Source organism: Passer montanus, unplaced genomic scaffold (genome assembly GCF_014805655.1).
Source record: "Passer montanus isolate IOZ18808 unplaced genomic scaffold, ASM1480565v1 scaffold134, whole genome shotgun sequence".
Lineage (NCBI taxonomy): Eukaryota > Metazoa > Chordata > Aves > Passeriformes > Passeridae > Passer > Passer montanus.
This window is the reverse complement of record NW_024360277.1, coordinates 599849-610140: the sequence shown is the minus strand read 5'-3', so window position 1 is coordinate 610140 and position 10292 is coordinate 599849. Positions and strand designations below refer to the sequence as shown.

The following is a 10292-nucleotide window of genomic DNA, read 5'->3' as shown; positions in this document are numbered from 1 at the left end:
AATACTGAAGAGAACCTGATTTTATACAATAAAGAATGGCCAGAAAATAACCAGCTAAACTGCATCTCTCTGTTCAGAGAAATTCTCCCTCTGCTGTGCCCCTCTCTATAGAATTTTCCTCTCACTAAAATATTTTCCCATCTAGACATGTGCAATTCCCATATGCAACTCCCAGTGCTGTCAAAATATGCCAGGCACATCAGTGCTGAGCTGATCAGTCGGGAGAGCCAATTCCAAAGGTCAGGCTTCTTATTTCATACCTAACGCTGCTGATGTGGCTGATCAGTTCAAGGATATGTACAGAAAAGAGACAGAGAAGAACGGCCTCCTGGGGAATTCAAGATCTGACTCGTAGCCAGAGAATTGTCCAGATAAGGTGAGTTGGGATGTCATGTTGTGCTCATTTTGGGCTGAGGTAGAGGTAGTTTTCTTCCCAGTGGCTTGTGTGGAGCTGTGTATTGGGTTTGTGCTGGTTGATAACACAGAGATATTTTTGTTACTGCTGAGCAGGGCTTGCACAGAGCCAAGACCTTTCATGCATCTCTTATGGCCAGGCTGGGGAGGGCATGGGAATGGGAGGAGACACAGCCAGGAAAAGTGACCCCAAGTGACCAAAGTGATGTTCAAGACCATGTGGCGCCATGCTTAGTGGGGAAAAGATGGAGGAAGGGGCGTATGATTGGAATTTGCCTTCCCAAGCTGCCGTTCCGCATGATGGGGCCCTGCTCTGCTGGAGATGGCTGAACACCTGCCTGCCATGGAAACAGTGAATTGATTCCTTGCTTTGCTTTGCTAACATGCACAACTTTTGCTTTACCTGTTAAAAAGCTTCTAACCCAATTTTACCAGAGGGGTAAAATTTTCTCAATTTTACCTAACTTTTGCTTTACCTGTTAAAAAGCTTCTAACTCAATTTTACCCCTCTGGTTCTTTCCTCAGTTCTTGTGCAGTTAGGTGGGAAGTTTCACAGATTTTGGATTTTCCTCACTTCTTAATAACTCCAGATCCAAGAAGCCCTCAAAATTTTAAAATTGGCCATTAGCACAAGTTTACTACATCTTCAGAAATCCTTACTCTTCAAAAAATGTAAAGATAGTTTCATTCCATTCCCAGAAAGAATGGATTCTAAAAGGCAGAATATTTCATGTAGATGCTGCATTTTAATTTTAAAAGTTGGTCACTGCAACAAACATTGTTTCTGGTAGATTCTCATTACAATGTCTGTTCAGATGACATATTGTAGAAATCCATATACACAGTGTCTTACACACTGTACACACATATTTATGCACACCAGAAATAAACATGAACACACATGTTTAAAGTATCTTCTCGAGCAGTAACAAATTCAGTATTGTTCTAGTAAAAGAATTTCTGATTCTGAAGTTCAAGGCCATGTAAAAAATAAGCTGTGTAATGAGTTTCTGTAGTTTTGACAGACTATTCAGAAACCTTCAGCTTTCTTAGTTCATGGTTAAGAAATGTTCTGTGCATTGCTAGAGTAGGTAAACTTGTTGCTACAGCACAGCTAAATCATGATACCTCAGTGAAATAACAGGGAATGAATTTGGTTGTCAGCACAAAACCTGTACAATCCAATTCTAGTGTGCTTTACATCAGTTTTCCCTGTAGATATTTTGCTGGTTTTGAATTCATACTTAAGTTCTTGAGTCTTCAGTTGCATTTAAAAGCAAAGTAAAACCAAACAAACCTAACACTCTCAGTGTTCTCAGTCTCTGTAATTAAAAACAAGACAAAATTAACAACAACACAAGATATTTTGCTGGTTTTGAATTCATACTTAAGTTCTTGAGTCTTCAGTTGCATTTAAAAGCAAAGTAAAACCAAACAAACCTAACACTCTCAGTGTTCTCAGTCTCTGTAATTAAAAACAAGACAAAATTAACAACAACAACACCAAAAAAATCCAAACCATTCTTTTCTGTAATTAATTCGCCTTTAAATTAAATTGCAACAAAAAGTAATTTGCATCTGATCACTAGAAAAGTAGGAAAAAATTTTCTCCACTTGACCTTAAAGTTGTTTGTTTTTTTTTTACTTCAGTTGAGAAATTTTAACTGTGCTTTCCCAAACTTTAATTCCCTTGCAAAGACATGCAGGCATTTTTTGACATCCACACTCTTGCTGCTTTTCCTTTAGCCATTGAAGTCATAAAGTGGAGGGAAAAAACAGTGAAAAATCCCAAGCCCCAGACACTCAGTGACATTGAGACACAAGCTATACTACCAAGCCATATACCATATGACAAATGAAAGGTCTGGACAATACTGTACAGACAAGGTCAGACTGGGTTTATAGGGAAGAAGTAAATTACAAATGAGAGAAGAAGTCCTTAGAGTCTCTGTAACTGTGGAGGATTTTCTGTTCCCTTGTCAGAGAGTTTAGCAGAGTTTTCTGCCTTTGCCTGTCTTATCACATTATTTGAAGCTGAATTATAGTCATGCTCTGAAAATTAGTACTTAACTCCTGAAAATCTTGGCCTAATGACAAGCAGTTTCCTTTCTACTGTCCTCAGACAACCAGGTGCCTACCATCACTCTCTATGTAGCTTAGTCACCTCCAGCAGGTATGTCACACATGTGAGTACTCAGAAACTGTCTGAATTTTGATTTATGTACAGTATCACTGTTGTGACTGTCATTCAGTGAAAGTTACAGTGCTTTACTCAGGAATGGAATAACATTTACAGTGCTTCAAATTAGTGTTTCTTGGTTGCTCCACACTATTATTCTGGCATTGCATGGCATGGCTGATATAAAGGCTTTTTCAGTGCCTCCTCCTTTGATAATATTTGGTGCTTCATGACTGCTTTTTATGACTGAGAAATAAGATCACATTTGAATGAATGGAAAAGGACCTTGCATATTCAAGAATTTCCAATATATCTCCTAAACCATCAAAAAAACCCTCATGAAGTATTGTTTAGATTTTTGCTGGTTTTTGTTTGTTTTGGGTTTTTTGTTTGTTTGTTTGTTTGTTTGTTTGTTTGTTTGTGGTTGGTTTTTTTTATGGAATAATGGAATAATTTACATTGTAAAAAACCCTTATAGTCATCAAGTCAAACTATAAACCGAACTCTGCTAGTTCAACAATAAACTGTGTCCCCAAGCAACACACCTACATATCTTTTAGATACCTCCAGGGAAGTGGCTCCACTGCTGCCCAGGACAGCCTTTTCCAGGGCTTGACAGTGAAGGCATTTTTCCTATGATACAATTTAAACCTCCCTCTGGTGCAACCTGAAGTCGTTTCCTCTCCTCCTACTTTTTGTTTCTTGGGAGAAGAACTCAACACCTACCTCACAACCTTCTTTCAGGTGTTTGTACTGAGCAAAAAGAGAGAAATATATCTGCTCTTTCAGACTACATATTGTTATGGAAGGGTCATGGGCTGCTGGTGTCAGTACTTAGTTGAAAAGAGCTCTGGTTTTCTGTTTCTTGTCATGGAACTTGGTCAGGAATTGGAACAGGCTACCCAGGGATGTGTCACAATCATCATCTCTGTGTTCAAAAGGCACATGGGTATGGCACTTGGGGATATGGTTAATGGTGGACACAGTGGTGTTGGATTAACAGCTGGACTCATTTACCCCTGCAAGTCTCTTGCAATCATAGCGATTCCATGATTCTGTGCAGTAGGAAATCTCATACAAATGAAGAAACTCAATGTAACTGAAAACAAAATCACAAGTGGTAATATTTCTTATTAATAACAAGAATCCTGCACAAAATGTCATTCTATCTTTTGAATATAAGAAAAGGCATTGGTAATGAGGAGAAAATTGAGTTGGAAACTCAAAGCAGATATGTGATCCTTATATATCCCATACAGGCAGCAGTGTAGCTAGGCTGAGATCCCTGAAAATTAAAGGGAATTTAACAATTTAGCTGTATTCTCCACAGACAATATCTTTTTAGTACAGACTTGCATAACTCATCACCAGTGTTTGAAGTTTCCTCCCAACCAATTTTGTCCAGAGTTTGAGATTATAGACTTAACCATGACATAACACTAGTGCCTCAAATACCTGAGTACAGAGAAAGCAATTCATAGTAAAACAGGAACAACAGTTTAAAAAAACCAACAAAACAAACAAAAAAAAACAAGCAAAAAATATATCAACCCTATTTTCTGTCTTTTCACTTTGCAACTCCTGACAATGTCTTTCCAGATTAAATGAGCCAAATATTTTCCAAATGGATATCATCCTCCGTCATGCACAGGGACACAACAGAGAGCTTCTGGTTAGGGACACTAAAGCAAATATAGTGGACTGACTTCACCACAGACAAATCTTTGCTGCTACATAAATTATTTTATGACTCCTGCATATTTTGTTGTAGCCTTTTCATTATCCCAGCAGCCCCAGAACTTTCTCCATGCACACCTTTGTAGCTTGGGGACAAACAGAAAGACAAAATATCTGATCAGAAGAAGTTACATCAGGTTGGATGGCCGTGACACCATATCCACTCTGGCACACCTCACAGTTTCAACTCAAGCCATGTAAATGCATATTTTGTCATGTCCTATGTTATGTGTGTAAATGTTTTACACAGATGGTCACACCTGTGATGTTCTGTCATGGTCTGTACTTCTGTATACTATCCATGCAATTGGTTGGTGCTGTGCTTCCTTACATACTGTCTCACTGAGATGATGATGACTTTTAATAAACCAACATTATTTCAGTTTAACTGGCCCATGGAGAGAATCTTCAACTGTTTCCTTGCTTGAATTGTTTACTGTGTGTTGAATCTATCAAAACAAACTTACTAGTTTTGCTTTGGTTGTCACTAAAATGAATGGCAAAAGGAAAAGGCTAAGCTTGGGAACTTGGGTGGCAAAAAAAGAAAAAGAAAGGGGAGCAAAAAAAAAGCAGAAAGCCTTGGGAATCCAGCAGTCCAGGACTTTCTGGGTTTGATGCTGAATAACTGGGAAAATACAGAAATCAGCAGTGGAAAGAGAGCAGGGAGCTTTGAAGCAGGACTATGTTTGTGACCAGGTAACAAGCTTTTGCTGCAAGAATAAAAGGACATTGCCATAGGGGTTGAAAAGAACCTGGACTCATCAAATGTGCTAGTTTGACAGTTTTGAGAGCTTCCTTGTGCCAATCCTGTCAAACTGAAACAGGAACAGAGGAATAGGCAAAGCCTGTGAGCTGCTAGTTAACACGCTCGTGTTCCGAGTCCCGCATGGCAATTTCAAATTGTCCCTCCTTAGATGTTTCACATCAGGGTTTTACTGCCTAAATTCTTTCCTTTCTGATCTCTGTGACCTACACATGTACCTCTTTCCTCTCGAGGCTGACATGATCACGGGCTGAAGCAAGTAAGAACTGTCCAGCAGTGAGATGGAAAATTATGTCTGTAGCTACTGCAGATTGAATGTTAAAATAATATAAGACAAGATAAGATAAGATAAGATAAAGTCTGACTAGTGACCAGCCAGAAATAATTAGTGCAAAAGATTCAATGTGAAACCAGCCCACCCTGAATAATCAAAACAAATTTCCTGATTAGAAACACTAGCAAAATGATATTTTTAAATCACCTCATCTATTTTTTTTTCCCCTCAGTTGAGACAGTTATCTCCATGACTAGGAAAAAATGAGGAGTGCAGAAAATTTAAAGGAGTTTAATTGTGATTATTGCAGTTATGCTCACCTCAGAGCCAAGAGCTCTGAGTCCTCCCCTTATGGCTACTATACCATTTTTTCCCATTTTTCAGTCCTGTCTTTTGAAAACAAGCTCAGATGGGAGTTTGAAAGATAGGAGAAAAAGATGGAAAATCAAATTTAGGTGCTGCGACTATTCTTTAAGCTAAATCACCAGCTGCTGCTGATCCTCAAGATTCCTGTCAAAACAACTATCTATCTGTGGCTGCTTGCTGAGTTAGGGGCCATTCTCAGCTCCTGCGGTAACAACTTGCACGTGTAAAATAAGAAGAGCAGCTCAGCTTTTTGTTTCAGATCATCAAGAACTTGTCTTAACTGTTCCCACTGTAACAGCCTCCCCTCATCTGTGAGGAAAGGATATTTAGTCAGGCAGGACATGCCCTATGGAGGGATACATCATAAAAATATTTGTACCTCTGGATTGTTTAAATTATATGATAAATTAGAAGCAGAGATTTGACAAAGCCAATGCCAGTAGGGCACTTGCACCAGTGTGACAGAAACTGTTTTGCTGTGTTAATACAACTGGCATCTCACTCTGGACTTTGGGGGATGGATGGCAATGGGGTAGCCAAGGGCTGTCTGGAAGGGTGACCCAGACATGTCGCTGGTATGCAAATATGACAGTAAGTCCATCATCTTAGTCCATAAATAGTGGACAGCCCGGGGCCTGTTTGGCTCTCCTGCACAGCAACGGGCTGCTTGCCAGGATATCCCCTTTAGTAGGGACGTCTCAAGGTTATTCCTCAAGTCTGAGAGACTCCTTGCAGCAACAGATCCTTAGGAAGTGATTAATAGCACAATAAACTTTGAAATCTTAGCAAAGGGATGCTAGGAATTGATTGTGCAGATATACATTCTTTAGGCATGAACCACTGACCAAGTCTGGGACTAGGAATGGATCCAGTTATCCCCAGACTCCTGTCAGAGAAGGAGTTTAGAGCACAAAGGGTTCCTTTCTAAAGCTTGTGACTCAGTGCTCCCACTGCTCTCCCTGATAGTTCTGTGTAATCCGGTTCTCTATTCAGTAATCAAATGTATATTGATATTGAATCACTGTCATATTTGCCACCAAACTTTCTTAATTCACTGTTTTATTTCAATAAAGTATGTTGTTGCTTTTCTTCTAACAGGTGAAGTGCATCTCTCCACCTGTGATAGTATTCCATGTGGTGTGTCTGACCATGATGCTTCATGAACAACAAGAAAATGCTATCACTTCTGACATGATTTCCCTCTGAAGTGATTTGCATTAAAATCCATTGATGTTAAGTATTAGATAACTTGATACAATGATTTGGCTTGGGAAGGACAATGAAGTTCCTTCCCCTATTGCCATCTACCTCCAGTCCCCTGCCATAAGCAGGGACACCTTCCAGTATCCCAGGTGGTTGAGAACTCTATCCAGCCTGCCCTTGGGACCCTGCCAGGAGTGGGGCAGCCACTGCTTCTCTGGAGAACTTATGCCAGGGCCTCACCCCCTTCACAGGGAAGAATTCTTTCTTCATCTTTAATTTTAAGCTGTCCTCTTTCAATCTAAAGCCATTTCCCCTTGTCCTATCCCACCAAGCCCTTGTCAAAAGTTCCTCTCCAGTTCTCTTTTAACCTCTTTGGACTGGTGTCATGGTTTGAGGCTGGCACAATGCCACTGCCCCCATGAAAATACACTTTCCCTAGTGGCTCCTGTGAGATGTGATCAGGAACAGAGCAAAGCAGGCTCCAACTTAGGAATAAGGGAAACAAACTTTATTAACTACAACATCTATAAAGGAACAGACACAAAACTAAGAATGAAAACTCTCCATATACATTCCTCCTCTTCCCCCCTTTTCCTCCACAGCATGAAATAACATCGCAGATTTCCACACCATCACCATCTCTCAGATAATCAAGATTTGAGTCCATCATCACGCCTCAAATAATCAACTCTCAAGTCCATCAGGGAGAGAGGAGTCTCCCCTTGTACCATAGGCTTCCCCCAGAAACACAATTGAAAACTCTTGTGTTTCCGTGTCACTCGTGGCACTGCCCAGAGAACATTTGCCTTTGTGACTTTTTCCCTCCATGTCCAGTGCTCTCACCACTGCACATGGACCAGGACTGCCTTTAGGGTTCCCCTTTTAAGGATGCTTCACCCAGTTCTAAAAGCAGCAGTCTCTCTACTTCGGGACACCAGTCCCCCCCAAATTTACCCCCTGGGGCCGAGGGGCCTTGTGAACAGAGGTCTCAAACCCTCTCTGAGGACAGAGGGCATCTCACCAACTTTGGGACACCAGTCCCCCCCAAATTTACCCCCTGGGGCCGAGGGGCCTTGTGAACAGAGATCTTAAACCCTCTCTGAGGACAGAGGGCATCTCACCAACTTTGGGACACCAGTCCCCCCTAAATTTACCCCTGGGGCCGAGGGGCCTTGTGAACAGAGATCTTCCCCTCCACGAAGACAGAGGGCATCCCACACCCTCCTCAGCCATCTCTGCTCACACCACTGCTTCACTGCACTCTCTTTGGCTTCAAGGCATTGCCTCCCACTAAATGCAGTCTCTGGGTCACAGGAAAAACATGGGTCTGTCCATGGCCATACAAGAAAGAGTCCAGCTCAAGGCCATTCCATCATCTCCTCCCACTTCTTTGGACATCTCTCACATGCACCAATTTTCATCACAATTGCTCATTTCCTCCTGCTTCATCTCTCCTCATTCTGATTCAGGAGGATCAGTATTTGTAAGGTCCCCATTATTCTAGAAAGGGGTTAAAATTTTCACCTCCGTCTGCCCAGAACTCCCACAGCAGCCAGTTCTCGATGCCGCATCCCCACTTCTCCTTCTGGCCGGCTGTGCTGCCAGTCCATGATATCGAATTCCAAGGCAGCACAGGCACTGGCTCTCTCTCTCTCTATCTCTCTCCCAGGGGGTAGGAGGGGGGCCCGATGCTTCTCAGGGCTCCTCCACCCTTCCATCTTGCAAGGCCTTCACCCCCCTCCTCTGCCCGAGGCTCCGGCCTACCTCACCCGGCCGCATGGCTTCCCCTTCCCCACACAGCCCCGGCTGGGCAGGGCAGCTCTGATCTCCTTCACGGACCGGGACCAAGAGAGAGTTCTCCTGGGAGTTCTTGCTTTTAACACTCTGTTTTCCCAGACGCAGTCCATATCTTCAGTGGCCAAACAGGTGCCAATATTCAAATCCAAGCACTGATTGGTTTGATCACAACCTCCCAAAAAACTCACTTCCTTCTTAACCTAAGAAAACTGGGAAGAACTCTGATGTCTTCCTAAATCCTTCTTTTCTCTGGGCTGAGTGCCCCCAGCTCTCTCAGCCCGTCTCCAGAACAGGGGTGCCCCAGTCCTCTGGGCATATCTGTGGACTCCTCTTATTGTGATCTCCAGAGCTGGATGCAACATTGCATGTGGGGTCTCGCCAGGGGCAATTCCCTCCCTTGACCAGCTGGTGACACCTTTTGGCACAGGCAGGACACACTTGGCTTTCTGGGATGCAAATGCACACTGCCAGGTCATGTCCACGTTTTCATCCTTCAGCACCTCACAGTCCTGACACAGCAGGACAGTGTTTTCCTTCCATTTAAATCCCATTCCTCTCTCAGCATTGCCCAGAAAGGTGGCTTGTAAACACCTGGCTAAGGCTGAGATCCAGGCCTTTTCCCCGACCCCTCATTATGTCACTGACCTATCAGGCTTCATTTGCTTTAGTTATAACCTGACCTAGTGCTCCTCACAGAGCTGTGATGAGTTAATGGGCATTTGTGGAGTTGTCTGGCGTACATGGCTAAGAAACACTCTGAGGAACATGTGTGGCATCACAACAAAATCATACATTTACATCTGAGTTTGACCATTTAGCACATTTATTAAAGAGCTGTTCTCTTTGTTGTTGTTGTTGATTTGTGTTCCCCCACCCCCCAATCACCTGTTCATTTAATGAGCAACTGAAGCTGACTTAACCAGACCTGAATCATCTTCTGGAAGTCCTTGTCTGCCCTTATTTAATACAGGGAGAGACTGATAAAGTTTATTGTTAGCTTCCTGGAAAGTGGCTGAAGTTAGGTGGGATATAAACATGGAGAGGGAAAAAATATAATTCACTTGTATATGCAGAACTGGAATAAGAACCATTGATTTCCAAGGATAGGTTGGAAAACAAAGATGCTTAACAGTCTGATTGACAAAGAAATTATAGTATTCATTATGTTTGCTGCAAAATTGAGTTGAATATTTGATGAAATATGTTTCTGAGAGAAGAGAGGGAAAATATTTTCAAAAATGTTTGTGTATCCTTTATTTTATGTGGGAGCTATTCAGAGCACTGTAATATTCCTATTAGTAACATGGGAAAAAAGAAGATCATTTAAATGGAAAATAACTAGATAATAGTTTATCCATATAATTATACTACAGTGAAATAATTACTGATAAACTCCTTACCAGGATTGTAGTTGTCATTAAAAAACAGCACTGTCAAATATCATCACTTTTTGACAAAACTATTTCCTGACAGAGGGGAAAAATGATTAAAAACTTCAATCCACAAAGTGACTTTTATTTTAACAATAAATAACATACAAGTCACATTGCAAAATGAGA

At 41.6% G+C, this 10292-nt stretch overlaps 1 long non-coding RNA gene across 1 annotated transcript; it reads left to right on the top strand.

The window, feature by feature from the left end:
* The first annotated feature begins 300 nt into the window (after positions 1-300).
* LOC120497696 lies at positions 301-6962 on the top strand. Its single transcript, XR_005626555.1, has 3 exons — positions 301-376; positions 2537-2587; positions 6832-6962. It is a non-coding gene; the product is annotated as an uncharacterized LOC120497696 (long non-coding RNA).
* The last annotated feature ends 3330 nt before the right edge of the window (positions 6963-10292 follow it).